The following is a 17,687-nucleotide window of genomic DNA, read 5'->3' as shown; positions in this document are numbered from 1 at the left end:
AACCAACTGAGCCACTCATGCACCCCTGTGGTGAGTTTTACGATAAAGATATGTAGGAGCTACTAATGGAACACAAACGAAGTGAATCTTGATGAATGAACAGGAGTGTTCATGCAAGCACGACACTTAGCATATATAAATTCATCTGCATAAGCCCAAGCCCAATAAATAAATAAGCAAATAAAATTTTATAAATAAAATCAAAGTGACTTAGATGGGAAAGGCATTCATTTTCTCAAATAATAGCAAATCTAGAGGTAAGGCAGCCACTATATATATCCAAACCAGCTTCCTACCATCTTTCCACCTGTCATCCTCTGTACGGGTTTCTATGCTCAGGCAGACCCTGCCACAGGGTCCCCAGATGGCAGCCACACTTCAGGGTATCTCTTGCTGATGACAATGTCCAGAGGAACAAAAACAATGTCCTTGCCTTGTGTTGCTTTTGACTAGAGAGGCAAAACTTCCCAGAATCATTACGATCACACTTCGGTTCAATGAAGATTCAGACTCCATATCTAGGGGAGGGACTGACTTCCCAAAAAGTCATGGCTGCTTGGAAAAGTTAACAGCATTGAGGTCCTGTTGGCACGGAGGGTGGTGATGAGAGAGCAAACAGCAATGTGTCCCACAGGCAATTAGACATGTAAGAAGATGGCATTCTGGAAACGATAAGATGTTAGGTGTGAAAACATCAGTCCTATGCCAGTGTTCAGTGTTTATGGGTCAATGTTCCTTAAGCTCTTAAAGACAGTGAAATATCAAACAATATTAAGAGGCTTTCATTTTTTTTTTTAAATGTGGGATTCATATAAAATTTACCTCAAAACCGGGGCACCTGGGTGGCTCATTCGGTTAAGGAGCTGCCTTCAGCTCAGGTCATAAATCCTGGGATTGAGCCCCTTATTGGGGCTCCTTGCTCAGCAAAGAATCTGCTTCTTCCTCTCCTTTGAGAAGCCCAAAGAATAAAGTTAAAATCATCCATAAGCACACGTCACATGGCTCTAACTGCTTGATGTCAGAGTACATAGTAGTTTTGTGCAGAATCACAGCAGTGACTTAGAGTGCACGTTCACGTCAATTTCTTCTTATCCTGAGTTTCTGTCCTATTTTCTGCCAAACAAAGGCAAGCTACTGCTGGTCAGTTTAAGGGAAAAAGCAGCACACTGGCTTCTAAATTACAGAATTTAAAATTGCTGTTTTTCTTTTTTTTTTCCCCTAAGAAGGTGAATTTCTGTAGCCCTTCCACTTAATGGAGCAGGTTCTCTAAGCCCAGACTCCATAACGTAAGTAAGTTTAAGGCACCCGGCGAAAAAACAGGGACTTCTCTTAGTGCGGTTCTGGCACGGGATTTGGGGGGCAGAGTTGCAAGAACTGGGGCCACGTCTCTTCCCAGCAAGATGCATAGTGGTGGCAGGGCCCCAGCACTAAGGAAGGGATAAGGATGTGCTTGCTGGGAACTTCAGGAAGGTTGTGTCTGTCCCATGGGCTTTCGTGGAATGACCACTCTCAGGGATCGTCGGCATGTGCAGATTTCTTTATTTTTTCATTTCCAATATAAAAAGGAATGCTTAACATCTCTCCATATAATGGCAAACAACGGCAAGACTATTCCTTTAAATGTCTGGACCTGCCTGGGCAGGAATCCATTATGAAGGCTGTTTTATTTTCTAAGTCCCTTTAACATTCCCGGGAACTTGATGGTTTTAATAATGAAGAGTAGAAGCAGTCAGGATGCAGAGTTCCAAGGCCCTTCTGAAAAGTGAGCAGGAGCCCAGTTACTCAGACTCTCCAAGCCCTAGACTTCATTGAGACTCTCCTGTGGGCAGACCTGTCAGTTGGAGAGTGACAGCTTCTGTTCAGTGTCTTCAACCCTTGCTCTAAGTGTATCCAGCAGTGAAGCAGGAATCCTGAAGCAGGCATCAGGCAGATCCAGTGAGAGCAATCAGAAAAGTATTTCTCAGAATATCGTGGCAAACAAAATCCGTTTTTACCTGTTGCCCAGAACATACAGAGATCCGGATGCAAACACAAACTGCAACAAGGCTCACGAAACAGTACTTTTTCCTTTGTCTGATGCAATCTCACATTTTCTAATCTACTTCATTTTTTAAGTGGTGAAACTGCATGACCCGCCTCAATTGGTTTCATGACCCCTGAATAAGTCACAACTGGTGGTTAGAGAAACCGTGAGTTAGGAAGTTGCTGTGATCCTCAGGAGGGGAGTATTGTAATGGCATCTAGGAAAGCAGAAAGCTGGCTTGCAGGAGGTAGAAGCATTCCAGACAGATTTAAGAGGGGAGCGGACTCAAAGGAATTAGAGATAATGCCCAGTGTGGGTTTGAGCTCTGGGTAGATAAAGGGATCATTTGCAGAGATAGGTAAGGTTAACTGCAAGACGTATTACAAGGGTCAAGATAAGGAGCAGATGAAGAGGGCCCCTTTTGGGGGGTAAACACAAATGTATCCCTGAATTTGAAGCATAGCAAAGAACAACTATCTAAGGACATTACATAACGCCAGAGAGTGTTCAACTTTTACTAAAAGAGGGAGCAAAAACGGAGCGATGGAAAAAAAGAAATCATTAACAGGGAGGAGTGGGCTCCAAGCCTGGAAATTCTACTTGGAAAGGACAGTCCAGCTCTAATTCCCAGGGCAACAGCCCAGATCAAAGACTCACCTGGTGCTCTGCTATTGGTGCTAACAGGGCTTTTGTAGGACTGAGAATAGGGTAAGTATAGCCTATGGCATTTCATTTAGCAAACCCGTTGGCAGGAGTTCACTTCTTATACACACAAAGTTGGCGTTGAATTTAGAATTCCCCATCCCCACTTCAGAAACTTAACAGGCATTTCTTAGGCACTTCTTATAAAAATGGAAATCCATTAACTTTATTCTTCATGCACGCTCTCTGACAGCATCGGGTCAAAGGGACTTTTTTCCTTCCTCTTTTCAGAGCTTCCACAGTGGCAATCTTTCTCCTTCTAAATCTTTTCTTTTACAAAACAATAGGGAGTGGTGGTAGCCTGTGGCTAGTTGAAGATTTCGAACAATAGGTGTTTCTGAGCCGGGTTTATTGAAATGGTCTTGTCTGTGTCCTGGGGGAGATTGTAAATGAGATGTCAACAGGAGCTCTTTTGTGCAGATGGCATTCAGCCTGAAAGAGAGGAATTTCCTTACTGTGCTAGTATTTAAAGTAGATTTGTTGCTGCTTTTGCTAAAACTTTTTATCCAACTGCCTGAGCTAACAGGACTGAATGAGTCACTCGGTGTGATTGTGACTTCCTTCCCTCCTTAGCAAAGCACTGAGTCATTTACATTTAGAAAGGAAGACTCCTAAGAAGATTTCTTGGATTTTCATCAGCTTGAGCCTCTTTTCTAGACCGTCACGTGGACCTGAGCTGTCAGCAATCCTGTTACCCCTAGAGAGGGCAGCCTGGCCAGGCTGTTTTCTCTTACTCCCAGGAAAACTCCTGGCTGTTTTGCTTGCTTTTTAAAATCCAAAGAGGGCGACAGTTTCCTGCCTTAAGCCTTTTCCTTTCGCCTTCTTTTTTTGGGGGGGGGGGGCGGGTAAATGACAGGCAATTTCAGTTTACTATAATTACCACCGAGGTTTGACTAACTCCACCCTTAGGAGATAAGGCAACTGTTTTATTACCTCTCAGCCAGGTGCCTGAGGGTGACAAGAGTTGCCTTTATCTGGAGACCTGACAAGGTATCAGCAACTGCAAACCGGCTGAATCTTTGAGCAGCGGCTATCCAAATGCTTCCCTTCTCTGTGATCCATTTTCCTGTCTTTATTGGTAGTTACTTTCGATCCAAACACTGGTGCTGATTTCCTCTAGTTTTTCCGCATTCCTGCACCTTGCCAGCTCTGCAGTTGTACTGCTATGTCAATTACAACCGGTGTAAATTACAAACCCCCAGCCCCAAGCACATAACACACAGACTGTATTAACATCTTCCGTTTGGTAGGTTTGCTGTGGTCTAGTTGCCTCTTCAAAGAACTGAGACTTGGCTAAATCTTTCACCTGTGATCAGAAATCGAGAAACCAAATCATTCTGCCTTTACTTTCTCGGGTTCTTTTTGAAAAGGAGAACGTTTCCTACATCAGCCGGCGGTGGGGTGCTTTAGATCCTGAAATTTTCTAGTGCTTCATCTATATCTATCTGTCTGTTCACTAACAGATCTAGCTGCCCCTCGGTTTATTCTTTAACTCAAGCTCTTACATGGATTATCTCCTCTCTCCCGGGTTGGAAATGCAGTGTAAAATGTGCGTTTTGAAAATGATTTTGGGAGCGCCTGGGCAGCTCAGTCGATTAAGCAGCTGCCTTCAGCTCAGGTCATGATCCCAGGGTCCTTGGATGGAGCCCCCGTGTCAGCTACCTGCTCAGCAGAGAATTTGCTTCTGCCTCTCCCTCTGCCCTGCTTGTGTTCTCTAATAAATAAGTAAAGTTAAAAAAAAAAAAAAAGAATTTTTAAACTGTGTATACTAGGTAGGGCTCCAGCGAGTCAAGAGTGCTTTTGCAGAGAAACTTTTAGGGGAGTGTCCTAAGCTGCCTGTACTTAGCATGGCACCCAGCCTGGACCTCGCACAGAGCCACCCTCCTGTGAGTACAAATTATGGTGGGTCAAGGAGAAGAATGTTGGTTTTATTTATTTTATGGGGAAGTAATTATAGCCTGAGGGCAGGGGGTCATAATGAGAATGATGGAAAAGATGAATGAAAACACATCCACACAACCTCGCAAATATGAGGTGTTTCTCTTCAAGAACACGTAAGACTATCCCACTCTGTAGTTTATGTACACATCATTCCACCTGGGGGGGAAAGGTTACTTGAAAGCCCCCCTACGAACACCCCAATTACCATTTTCACAAAAACCAGAACAAGATGTTTCTGAATACAGTGTGTGAAACCAATGAACACCCAGAACTCCAACACAAAGAGAGACGTCAGGAGTAGCATCAAACCTGACCTTGGATTTCTCTCTTCCTTAAACATATGGAAACCTCGCTCACCTACAACATAAGAGTCTGCCACCCCATCACCAGCCATCCACCCATCCCCCCCAATCCTCTCTGTAGGCTTGGATAGGACACAACTTAGGGCAGGGCCGTAGATGCTTCTGAAGGAGAAAGTCCTATGGCTCCAAGGCTTCCAAAGGGGCAGGGAAACATCATTCCTTCATCTGCAATTCTGAAAGCCATTGGCCAAAACCTGACCTTGGAACTGCCTGCAGTGCGCCTGTACTACCTCTTTCTGCATACAAACAGGTTAGAGTCCGTCATCAAGAGGCGCTGCCCTAGACCCCCAGGGAATGTCAGGTATATTAGCTTTCTACAATCCCCAAAAGTTCTGAATTCCAAAGTCAGATAAGGGCTTTTAAAATTCAGCTAAGGTTCTTATAAGAGTTCAAAGTAGAATCTTAATGACAAAAGGCAACTCTTTCAAATCTAAGTGGAGGTTTGGAGGGCAAGAAGTCAAGGCTCCAGTCAGACCCCGCCCTGGAGAACCTGGGCAGCCCACTCTCCAGCCCCCTCTCACTTGTGGAATTCGGATTCCAGAACAGTGCCTGGCTCTCTTGAACACAGTGAAGGTGGACATTGGTGGGGGCAAGTAGAGTAAATTGATACCATTCTAGTGCGGGCCTCTTCAGTTTCCTAGACCATTTTTATTACATTTTTGCCAAATGACAAAAACCCAACTGTAAAATATAATTTATAATGCATTCTTTAAGGGGCCCTTTCCCTACCAACTGTAAACACTGATTGGTGGACTGAAGTCCTGTCTGGAGCTTGGTATGGACAGAGAGGCCTGGGGACACGTGGACAGGTCCTTCTCTAGATCTGTGTCCTCATCTGTCAACACAGCTGGATAAGGAGGTGTCATTTTAAGCGCTGAATCAGTTATCTGAGACTCAGTAGTGGGATGGTCTCCTTCCTGGGCTGAGTGGGCTAATAGAAACTGTGTTCTACAGATTAACCCAGTCAGTTTTCCTGTTTTTCCTTTGAAAAGGGGGGTTTCAGAGAGGAAAGAGGAATGGAGTGGGATGAATAATTAACTGCCTAACTACACACACCAGGGCGTCCTGTGGCCTCCCACATGCCCTGCTCTCCAGACCCAGATAATTATTCCTCATCATGCTGAAACCAACAGGAAGGAATGGTGGATGCATTTTCTTTCTTCTTCACTTTCCCACACATCCTGTTTTCCCGGGTTGGAGGGATTTGAGCTTGCCTTGTGCAAAGCTTCTGCTCCAGGCCAAGCCCTCCCTGCAGACCCTCGGTCCATAAGGGCGGCAGAAGCAGGCAGCTTTGCTAGAGCTGCCCTCTCTCCAAAGCCCAGAAGAGTCTCCTACCAACACATCCAGCTGGGGGTTTCAGTTAGGACTTAGCCTGACTGGACTCGTGACATAACGCTGGTTTGCTACACAGCCAACTCGCTTTCTCAAGCAGGACAAGCTGGCAATCTGTGCCTGATAACCCCGCTCCCATCGACCCGGGGTTAGGTAGGCTTGCGTTCTACTTTGTTTACCAGACACCAAATAACCTGGCAGAAGAGTCCTGTTTGGTTGTGTGGCTCCATTCCAGATTTTTCCCTGTATTCCAGGCTCCAGGTCCCATTGTGCAGGTGCCACTAATTCCCATGAAGTAAGACCAAGAGGTAAAGAAAGTTCTTGGCTCTCAGATACCCATCTTGTGCAAGCAGAGAATAGAAGAATAATAAGAGGGCAAAGAAAGGCAGATGCACGGGAAATGGGCAGTTAGCATCATAGGCCCCTCACTCGGCCATTTGCCCAGGGCCCATGGGTAAAGCCAAACAGAAGACGGAGGAAGTTAGGTGAATAATCCATAGGACCAACCAGTCAGGTGATATTAGTTTGTGCTTTTGCATACTAGCTCATGGCGAAAGCTAGCCAATCACAATTGCACTCGGCCAGCCCTTGGCCATTGCCAAACAGAAGTGGGCACTGGTGATAGGAGATTCGATTGTAATATCCAATGTCACAGAGAATGGCTTTGTTGAGTATTCATTTCACTTCTACCCTGGTGACTCCCTTTCCAGATTAGTAGTCCTTTTTTCTTTTTCTCCAGGAAATGTCTTCTCATCCCTGTTCATTCCTTCATTGTAACAAGTATTTTACTAGGGGAACCCTCCTACACTGTTGGGAACGCAAGCTGGTGCAGCCACTCTAGAAAACAGTATGGAGGTTCCTCAAAAAGTTGAAAATAGAGCTATGACCCAGCACTTGCACTACTGGGTATTTACCCCAAAGATACAAATGTAGTGATTTGAAGGGACACATGCACCCCAATGTTTATAACAGCAATGTCCACAGTAACCAAACTACAGAAAGAGCCCAGATATCCATCAACAGATGAATGGATAAAGAAGATGTGATATATATATATATATCTCCATCAAAAAACCTGAAATCTTGCCATTTGCAACGAGGTGGTTGAACTACAGAGTATTATGCTAAGCAAAATAAGTCAATCAAAGAAAGACAATTATCGTTATGATCTCACTGATACAAGGAATTTGATAAACAAGAGAGAGGATCATAGGGGAAGGGGGGCGTAAAATGCAACAAGACAAAACCAGAGAGGGAGACAAACCACAAGAGACTCTTAATCTCAGGAAACAAACTGAGGTTTGCTGGAGTGGAGGGGCAGTGGGAGGGATGAAACGGCTGGGTGATGTACACTGGGGAGGGTATTTGCTATGGTGAGCACTGCCAATTGTGTAAGACTGATGAATCACAAGCCTGTACCCCTGAAACAAGTAATACATTATATATTAATTTAAAAAAAAATACTTTACTGTGGTAGTCCCATGTGCCACGCCCATTCCAGTCACTGCGGTCATCGTGAACAGAACGGACCACAATGCCTGACCTACTGGTTCCCACATCCTTAACTAAATTCCTCTCTCAGAATTCCTAGTCAGGAAAAAAAAAAAATCACCTACAGAGAACTATAGGTATCTATAGTTCTACTACAGAGAAGTATCGCTGTGAAGTGACATCTGACAAGAAATGAAAGCTAGCTGATGAGAAGCTTAAAAGAAAAATTTCCTTCCCCGCTCCTGGCACCATCCTTACCCCAGGCCTCGTAGGCATGATGTCCTTTGGCAAGCCCCAGTCTGCACTAACCTGAGGAGTTGGTAGACCAACTGCCCAAACAGGAAACCTTATATAATTTGGTAACCCTGACCTTGGGCCCCAAATCTTCCCCTCCTGTAAACAATCCATTCAATCCAGGAAAACCTGCAGACTGGCTGGGACAAATTTTGAAAAACACACACAATGTTACAAACATTGAAAAAAAAAAATCCCTAAGTCCTAGAGGAAGTGACATATCTGACTCAATGGTAGAAATCACTTCATAAAGTGATGGAACAAGTGGAAATTTAATCCTAACAGATGAAACAGCCAGGGCAGTCACTTCTGTACATGGATGACTCAACAGCACCTGCTGGAAAGACCGGGAAAATGAGCCGTGGAATCCTGATCACATTCCCTTCTGGAAGCAATAGCGCTGCCTTGCAAATTAGTAAGCCCAATGTTCTCAACATCCTGACTTCAATATTTGTGCCTAGTTCTTAAGAAGGCTATGACTCACCGTGGCTACTGGTCAAATGATTCTTACTCAGAGCCATGGGCTTTTAATCTTTAGTATTAAATGGTCAAGGCAAATAATAGCCAAATGTCTGTCTACTTTCAAGATGTTCCTTTGAAATGATTGATTTCAGGCAACAACTGGTTTTCCATATGGCAACCCTCAATTTCTAATAGTATTTAACTTGCGGCCAAGCTTCATTAAAAGTCCACATTAGAAGTTTCAGACCTCAGTCCCTGGACCTGGGCCTTCTAAAATGACTTTCCTCCAAACATCATTTAACTTCCTTTAATTTAGTTAATTAATGGAACTTTCTGAAGAGCACAGTTACTTTGATCTAAACCTCTTGCTTAGTTTCCAGTTAACATTTGCAGAGAAGGAGAAAGGACGGATGCCCTGGCAACCGGCTGGAGCTCTCAGCAGCTCCCAACCATAGCCTTCCCTCCAAATCAGAGACATCAGAAGGGGGAGTACCTGAGAGAAAGAAGACTAGTTAAAAATAGTGCCCTTGGCATTTCTGTGGGTGTCTGCCCCACACAGAGATAAAAGCTAAACTGGTACTGCAGGCCCTACTCTCTGGGAAGCTGGACCCCCAGTCTGGGAAATCTCAATAATATTTGCAGGTAGACTAACTGGAAGCCAGAAATACGAATTAGAGATGCTTCTGCCCCCAGAGAAAGATTTCCACATACAAGTTACATATACAAAATCACATAAAAATTAAAAATAGAAAATGCACGTCCCACCCAACAGGAATCCTCAATTTCTTGGCTATTGCTCCTTGCTGCCACCCACCTCAACACGCGGCTACAGCAGTTCTTGCTTTTCAACTCGCCGCCATAAAAAAATGTTACCCTAGCTGCTGTTAAAAAACAACAACAAAAAAACACAACTTCAACCCAGAGACCTTAGGCTGCAGCGGGGGTAAAACTTTTGTTAAAGCGATACGTTTAAAAAAAAAAAAAAAAAAAAGGCAAGACATTCTGAATCCTGACTAGCGCTCTTGATGGGTGTTTTTGGAAGACAAATCTAGCAAAGATGTCCAGCCCTTTTCCTAGCGTGACTTACCTCGAGCTGAGCCGCAGGTTTCAGGGTACCTCGGTGATATTCCGAGTTTAGCCACAAGGCGGCACTCGAGAGCAGGGCTGCCAGGAGGCAGTGCCTTTTTCTCAGCTTCTTGGCTGGGGGGGTGAGGCGGGGTATGGACGTGGTAGGGGGAGATGAAGCTGGCTTTAAAAAAGAAAATCCATTTGTTTCTCTCAAATGATGCCACTTGCCAGTTTATAAAGCAAAGGTTGCCACGTTACCTGTTGCCAGGTTCCTGGGAGGGCTTGGGGAAAATGTGGGCGAGAAAGGTACAGCACGAAACCCTCCAGCTTGCTGCCTTTCAAGCTCTTTGGACCGGGCTGGCGCTGACATTTGGAGAGCAGCTGCTGTGGACTGCCTGAGCATTGTTTGGTTGTAGTTCTAACAGAGGAGTGGCTGCCTGTTACATCATTTCCAGGCATGAAGTGCCTGGGGCTTTTTTTTTTTTTCTTCCTTTTTTAATGACTAACTCTGACCCCTCCCTCCCTGGATTTTGGTACAGTGCAGGCACTGTGCGCCACAACCTCACCTCAGGAAGACCAAGTTTTGTAGCAACTTGTTAAAACAACTTGGGTGCCTCTTAGAAAAGAAAAAAAAAAAGTTGTGACTCTGAAACAAACCTTCCCATTCTTCCCGCGGAGAACAATGTTGTGTTTGATTAGCAGCAGAGAGCGGCTGCCCAGAGATCTGTCTCCCCCAAGAGCCGGGCTGCTATCAGATGAATAGATCTCCGAGCCAGACATGCCGAGGCTTGGGGCATTTGTCTGGCATTAGGAAGTGTCTGGAATACTAGTAACTACCAACTGGCAAGTCTTATGACTAAAGGGTTATTACACCACCCCTCCCTCTCTGTCCACATTCCCTGCCCTTCCCCTACACGCTCACACAAGCGTGCTTTTTTCTACTTCGACTGAGGAAAGGTTACCTAGTCTCTGTGGTTTCCGTGGAGGACGGCTTCAGTGGAAACCGTTCTCATGGCCACGTCCCCGGAGCCGACACTAACCGGGAGAGCCGGCGAGAAGCCGGGTCCCTCTCCCAGGACCCCCGTGCCGCACCCCACGGCCCTCCCTGCCGGCCCTCTCACCATGCGGCCGGCTCTGCATGGACCACTGACCGCCACACTTTGGGTGGCCTGGAGATGTTCAGCTGTAAATATTTTGAAACAAGGGAGCAATTTTTCCATGTATATTTTGTTTTGTGGAGTTCCTCCCTTTTAAGTATTTTTATTTTCATTTTATTTTGAGAGAGAGAGTGCGCAATAGAGCATTTACGGGATGGGAAGGGCAGAGAGAGAGAGAGCATCTTAAGCAGGCTCCGTGCCCAGCCCCGAGCCCGACTTCTACAGTATTTTTATTTTTTAAAGATTTTATTTATTTGACAGACTGAGATCACAAGTAGGCAGAAAGGCAGGTGGGGGGAAGCAGGCTCCCCGCTGAGCAGAGAGCTCTCTGCTTGGCAGGAAGCAGAACCCCAGCCTAAGGCAGAGGCTTCAATCCACCGAGCCACCCAGGCGCCCCTCTGCAGTATTTTTAAAGATGCAGCTGGTGCACTGCTTTTTTGACCACTCCAAATTTTTTCATCATCCATACCCTTGACAGGTTCCTGCAGGGTGCAGACTACAGTGTTGGGGCCATCTGGGGGCATTTTCTCATGGAAAGCATCATGCTTTACTGGGCAAGGTATTTAATCGAAGGTTTAATGGGTGGATGAATACAGTGGTTTGGGGGAAGGAAAACAGCTGGAATTGAGGCCTCCAAGTTATGCAAACTCCACTACTTAGTAGCTGGGTAAGACAGAGATCAGTTACCTGCTCTGGGCCTCAGTCTTACCACCAAACAAGTGGGGATAGCTAGAGCTTCCTCTGTCATAAGACCATGTCTCTTAAATTCTTAGCACAGTGTGTTACAGAGTAAGGATTCACTCTCTGGTGATTCAGTTGATCTAATACACATGGAGAATCCAAATTAAAGGGGCACCTGACTGGCTCAGTTGGTGGAGGACACAACTCTTGATCCTCAGGGTGAGTTTAAGCCTCATGTTGGGGGTAGCACTTTAAAAGAAAAAAAAGAGCCTCGACTAATGTTCCGTCTTATCCTCTTTGTTTTCACCTGGGTTTATGCTCTTACCCCGTGAAGGACTCAAGCCAGGACGCTGGTTTATCTGGGACTTGATGGGTGAGGAGTCCAGCCTGTGTAGCGAATCACCACGGGTTCAACCTCTGGTTCATTGTCAGTTCAGCACTTCTCGGCCTACTCGATGCGAAGCAGCAGCAGCAAATTTCTCTTATTAGCAGCTTTGCCCTCATCTATGCCAAAATGCATTCCCATGACGCCCGAACACTGGTCATTGCTACCAAACATCTGTGTTGGTAATGCTCCCTCACCTCTTCTCTTGGCTTCCTTCTTCAGCTTTTACACCTCACTCTCAATGGGTCTCTACTTCTCAAATTCTTTTCTACCTTTGATTAATATTCAGAAAACCGCAGGAGCTCCAGTGTGAAAGAAATCTTGTCACCTACTTCAGGCTCCCATCCCTCGGTGGTACAATTTTAACAACTTCTCAGCCAAAGGATGAGCTGGCCTGTGCTTACCACCTCCGCAGACCAAGAAGCTCACTACACAGCAAAAGCCCCATATTCCTCCTTTGAACAACTGACTACTACGGAATTATTCTTAGAGCCTCTCTGAGCTCTCACCTTGGTGGTTTCCCGCGATGTCTTATACAGAACTAGTCCATGCCAACACACAAGAGCTTTTGAAATCATTGGAAATTCTCCTGTCTTCCTTCTCTTGCAAACTAAACATCCTCTCTCATTAATCCACTCCTCGTAAGATACGGTTTTTCTTTCCGTGGAGCACTCAGCAATGTCCCCTTAAAGAGAAAAGCCTGGAATAAAGCGCACATCACAATCCCCCTGTTGTTCTAGATGTCACACTTGTACCCAGACACACCCTCTTAGAAATAGGCAGTTTACCTGAGGCTAAAGCCACCAACTTGTATTTGTGCACTGGTCCCTTTAAATTTACATCCTTCCACATTTCTTTTTTTTCTTTTGGCCCCTTCACATCCTTTTGCTTTCTACACTAGCCTGTAGTTTCAAGTTACCTCCCTCATATGTTCTTAATCCCACAGGCACTACCTCTGCCTCGTCCGCTGGATTTGCAAATGTTTCCTGTTAGTGCTTCTCAAACTGTCTCTGGGGATGAGGTAGTTTGTTGTTTGATGTCCAGTCTGTTGCAGATCGATATTTTGGTAAAAATGCAATAAATTAAATCACTGGATAAAGGAAATTTTAAAAACGAGGCACCTAAAACCAAGACCCAGTCTTCTTGTTGTTAGATTCAATCAATGAAATGGTCTTTAGAATTGCTGTAAAAATTTCTAGAAGTTTACTCTCAATTTTCATGGCATATCTTACTATATGCTCATCAAATAGTTTGTGACTCGACACCTGTCTGTGGATCACACTCTGACCAGTGCCATGCTATGCACACAGGTATGCTGGAAATGCTTCACAATTTGCTCTCTGAGGCAGGGGTACTATTTCCCAATTTCCATTGTGTTAACATTGACACCAAGGTCAGTTTCAAGCTATCATTGAAATGTCACTATACAGAGACTGTGGAGGAGATCTACACAATTATCTAGCAAGCTGATAAGAACCAGTTCTAGCACCCCCACTGCTAACCCCATTTGATTTTTTAAAATCTTCTTTTGAGGGCTTGTTAAACTGTTGTTAGCTGGACCAAATCAAGAGACCTTTGCCCTCCACAGAGACAGTGGGTTGAGGCAGGCCTTCTCTCTCTGGTGGTCTTCAGCTTAGTAAGTGCAGACCATATGATACAACTCAGCAAATCCAAGACTGCTTTGACCATGACTTCCTTGTAGAAACCAGCCGCTACTAAAAGCAGATCAAATCAAAGCTTGATCACAGCTTGCTTTATGGTTAATAACATCTGACGATAACTTGTTTACATCAAAAAGATGTTGTTTGGCTACTATAAAACTCTATGTATATGTATATTTTGAAATTCTTTTGTTGTCCTTTTATGGTTTTGATCTGTAGTTCTTATGGGCTTCTACTTGAAAGAGTTTCTAAAAAGTAACAAAGAAGTGCTAAGTAATTCCTCAATGTAGCTTTACGGTATATGACACATTAGCTTAACCCGTCAGAGGTTTTGGTTTGTTTTTTTTTAAGATTTTATTTATTTATTTATTTTAAAGAGAAAGCACCAGCACAATCAAGGGGAGAAGTAGAAGGAGAGGGGCAAGCAGACTCCACAGTGAGCTCAGTTGGTTGAGCATGTGACTGATGCCCCACCAGAATTAAGAAGATACAACACGTGGTTTGAGCCTACATCTGTTTTGTGGCCGCCTGGCACATGTGTGCTCTTGATCACAGAAGATAACCAGAGTGACAAGAAAGTCTAGATTTTTTTTTTTTTCCAGAAAAACTTCACCACTACAGAAAAAAAATAATTCCTGGCACAGGCCTTCTGAGGTTTTCAACACTAGCATGACCTTTCCATACAAATAGAGACAATATTGAATTCTGGGCTAGAAGCTGAAATAGGATAGGAATTTGTTCTCTCTCTATCTTTTTTTTTTTTTTTTTGCTTCTTTTCTATCTTTTCTTCTTCCCCTCCCCCACCATTCCCCCCACCCCTCCCCCCTCCTCTTCCTTCTTCCATCACTTAAAAGCCGGTCTCTGGTCTCTACACTCTGCAAAGGATCCTCTGAATGAAAGTGATGTCATCAAAATGTGTAACTCTGCTCTTGCTGACTCTTATAAATAGGAGTTCTTTTTCCAACTTTGAGCTGGGGTAGTAAATTATCAGGATCCAAATAAAGAAAAAACATCAGTTTAATTGAAATGAACAAAGAAATACGTCAGGCAAAGGAAAGCAATAAAAATGGTTAAAGTACCATATCTTTTCTTTTTTTAAGTTCCAACTGAATAAAAGGAGCACTTGTATTTTTTAATCACTGTTTTGAGAATGTTACTCTCAAACAAGGGAAGTATTTCACTGATGATATATAAGTCACTTACTTTCTCTTTCTGTCCTGACCAGGCAAGATTTATTTACTTGTGTTTCATCTCCTTGAACCTCATTCTACTGCATCCCTCTTGTCACTCAGACTCCAGTGGATTCTAAATTATTCCTGGTCCTGAATCATGAGAGTAGAATTAGGAGGAAAAAAAAAAAATCTTAGGAGAGAAGAAAGAATTTAGCCTGCAAAACCAGGAAAGAGTGATGCTGGGAAAAATTGGGAATCTGGTTGTCTGAGTTTCTGGAGCAGGCTTGTATGTGAGAGAACTGGGGCATGAGAAGGAAGGGGGTTGTAGGAAGTATGAGTCGTCTTGGATCTCCTTTCTTCTCTGGCAGAGGGCATTCTTAAAGATTGGAATTCCTTTTAAATTTCTATCTGCTAATTGATGGGTGGTGCTTCTTTGAGTGTAAGTCTGATAACTGTGGCAGAGTTGTGCCAAGCCCCACACTGCAGTGAAACTTCATAATGAAGTCCCTCGAATACAACACCAAAGCGCATGATTCCTGTCTTCTGTTCAGCTTCCTTCTTCGAGGTAAGGCAATCTCAGAATCTTACCTCCTTTGGGCACTGGAGCTGGGCCAGCCTATTGGGAAAGCTATGTCCCCTGGATTCTCCCTGTCCAATCTAACCCTAGTGGATTTCTAGCATTGCTGCTGTCTTGCTGGTCCCCATTGATCAAAGGACGCAGAGTTATCCCTAGTCATGCAGGAGGGGAGCTGACAACAGCCACCAGGTGGCACCAAATTGCAGTTGGCCCTGGGGAGTGCCCCCAAACCCCATCATTACGCTGGAAATAAGGTGACACCCTCCTTTCTATAGTCCCCACATCACACATCACATCATGACAAAATTTCTGCTGTAAATCATATCAGAAGAAATACTACTCTACTTGGCTGCACTGTGCACTTTGGATTTTCCACACCGAAAAAGGAAACAGGGTAACAAACAACAAGCTATAACCAAGCCCAAGGATCAGACATTTCTTTGTTAGAATGTGGCGTTTCATTTCTTTGAAATACGAGTGGGCTGAATGTCCTGAGCAACCATTTTCAACAAAATGATGAGTTCACAGTGTTAACGACTTAAGAGAAGTAATAAAAATGATCTGGTTTCACTAGATTTGAAGAGACTGATCCCATCCCACTTAGGGTCACTCCCTCTCACATCCAGGCTGGTCTTCCAATGAATAACTGGGCCTCTTCCTGAGCAGGGTTATCCCTTCAAACCTTCCTGGGCAGTGGAAGGTAGCTCCTCAGTAGGTGTGGTCCATAAAATGGAACTGAACTGGGGAGGTGAGAAAGTCAGCGGGGCCATGTTGGCACTACTGTAGCCAGGTGGGGAAACTGAGCCCCAAGCCCCCATCTGGCTCTGCTCCGGGCTCGGCCCCTTCCAGGCGGGCACTGTGAGCCTCCACTGGTTCCACTACCTCTGAGGCACCTTAGCTGAAAACTGTAGACGTTGGGCTGGGAGTTGCCGAGCTGTTCCAGTTAAAGGATGTATATGTGGTCCTTGCACTAAGTTAGGTGGAAGGTTTCCCCGGGTGAGCCTTGGGCAGTCATTCATCCTGGGTAACTGAGCGGTGGCTACATTTATATTGTTTACATTACCCCCTACCAGCGCATATATGTTCCATCAGGTAACCCTAGGAAACAGCAAAATATTTCTGCCCCTATCTCTTTTACAGTTAAGGAAATTACTCCAAATCATAAGGAACCGCAGGACAGCATTAACAGGATTCTTCTGTTTATTGTTCCTTATAGGACACTTCCTTTGAGTGGCCTCAGGAAACATCCTAAATATTAAAGCAAGTATTTCATTTAGTGAGATGGCCCCGGTTGCAGCTCAAATGAGAGTTGGGATCCTGTGGTCAGAAGTAGCTGATTTGGTGTAACAAGGACCGCCCACTGTGAGCGGGCAAGGCCTGGTGGGGGGGGGGGGCGGGGGACAGGAAGCGATGGAAACACAATAGTTTGAATCATTTTTTAAGAGGACTTAACAAAAGTCTTTAGAAAGCTGGTTCAGGAATTATTCTTTTCTGGCAGGGAGTTCACTTGAAAACTGAATAATTCTTTTTGATCTGTATTTTGTACATCATGCTCCACAAATAGAGAGCTGAAAACCAGTGCGTAAAGCTTTTTCATATAACCACAGAGTTATGATCAGGTAGTTGGAGAGAAAAGCAAAGGATACTTCATCCAGAGCCTTGGGGAGGATTTTGACTAAACTGCACAGGTCCAGGAAGGACACCTTTCTGTACAGGCCGATGCCTCTGAGTTGATTAGGTTGGCTTGAAGGACAGCATTTTAGGGAGTAAGCTCATACAAGCCATCCCCCCCACCAGCCACCACAGATTTAGAAACCGGGAAGACTACACTGGGATACTTTTGTGTAATGTCCTTCTTAGAGGACAATTTTGCTCAGAAATAACAACAAAAATTCAGAACACAAGCTTATATAGTGAGCATCTATCCAGAGGAAGGAAGGAGGGAAGGAGGAAAGGAAGGTAGAGGGTGGGAGAGGAAGAGGGCTGGAGGGAGTGGGGGAGACAAAGACGGGAAGAAAGAGAGGGAGGGAAAGGAGGGAGGGAGAAAGAAAGGAAAAAAACTGAGTCCAGGAAGCTTGGAGGGCTCTGTGCCCCAGGCCCACCCCAAGGGCACTTCCCACTGTGGTTAGGATTAAACCACACTTGCTCACAACCTCTTTGCTTTGTTTCCACCACTGCAATCTTCTCCAGAGTCACCCTGTTTAACATTAGCTATATTTTGTATTTTCCTGAGCAGGTCGAGACTATCCTGGGCTTATCTCCATGTATATACGTTCTCCCTCAGGGCGCACTATTGCCTGGGAAGATTTCTCCAGATGGCTATCTTATGTTGATTCATATTAACTTCCATTTCAGAAACGTCCATCTCAGAGGGTGGTG

At 44.7% G+C, this 17,687-nt stretch overlaps 1 protein-coding gene across 1 annotated transcript in view; it reads left to right on the top strand.

The window, feature by feature from the left end:
- The window catches only part of DLGAP1 (DLG associated protein 1), a 771,821-nt gene that overhangs the window by 690,512 nt on the left and 63,622 nt on the right, over positions 1–17,687 (top strand).

This window comes from Lutra lutra, chromosome 12 (assembly GCF_902655055.1).
Source record: "Lutra lutra chromosome 12, mLutLut1.2, whole genome shotgun sequence".
Taxonomy (NCBI): Eukaryota; Metazoa; Chordata; class Mammalia; order Carnivora; family Mustelidae; genus Lutra; species Lutra lutra.
Note: the sequence above shows the minus strand (reverse complement) of the source record. Positions and strands in the feature narration are given on the sequence as shown.